Source organism: Ornithodoros turicata, chromosome 2 (genome assembly GCF_037126465.1).
Source record: "Ornithodoros turicata isolate Travis chromosome 2, ASM3712646v1, whole genome shotgun sequence".
Classification (NCBI taxonomy): domain Eukaryota; kingdom Metazoa; phylum Arthropoda; class Arachnida; order Ixodida; family Argasidae; genus Ornithodoros; species Ornithodoros turicata.
In genome coordinates, this window is record NC_088202.1 from 133,633,953 (window position 1) to 133,634,690 (window position 738).

Sequence of the window (738 nt, forward strand, 5' to 3'; positions counted from 1 at the left end):
AGGAACTAGACAACCTTCATGGTAGGCGATCAGTGAAAGGAATTATTTAGTTCTCGCTCCGGCTGTGGCTGGGCACCGGCGCATGACTGTAGCGGATGATGATGACTGCAGCACCCCCCCACCCCCCATTTTTAGCGAGTAGGCGAAGCGTGCGCGTGGAAGTTGCGCAGGACCGGAGCCCAGTTGATGGAACGACGAGGTCGAGACGGTGTCGACGATCCTGGTGGGGGGCGCACGGGCGGCACAGAGGTAGGGGGACTCGGGAGTGCCTCAAGAGGAAGAAGAAGGGCAGTCTATGTATGCGGGCTTGAGACGATCCAAGCAGACGTGGTCTTGCCTGCCGTTGAGGGATAGGGTGAAGAATTAGGGGGACCAACTGAGAACTAAACGGGGGCCGGTGTGGTGTGGCTGAAGAGGTTTGCGCACTCCATCAACGCGGACGAAGACGTGTGTACAAGTCTGAATATCTTGACTGACGTAGACTTTGAAAGACGGCGGCGTGCGGGATGCGACTGGCCGGATGGAGTCGAAAACTGCACGGAGGCGGCTAACGTAGGCACACGGGTCGGGGATATTGGGGCCCGTTGCCGGAGTGAGCAGTTCACCGGGTAGCCGTTGAGTCGTACCAAAGACAAGCTCCGAGGTAGTGTATTTCAGGTCCGGCTTGTAGACGGACCGGAGGCCGAGAAGAATTATGGGTAGGGCCGCAACCCAGGCGGAGGTATATTGCAAATATTG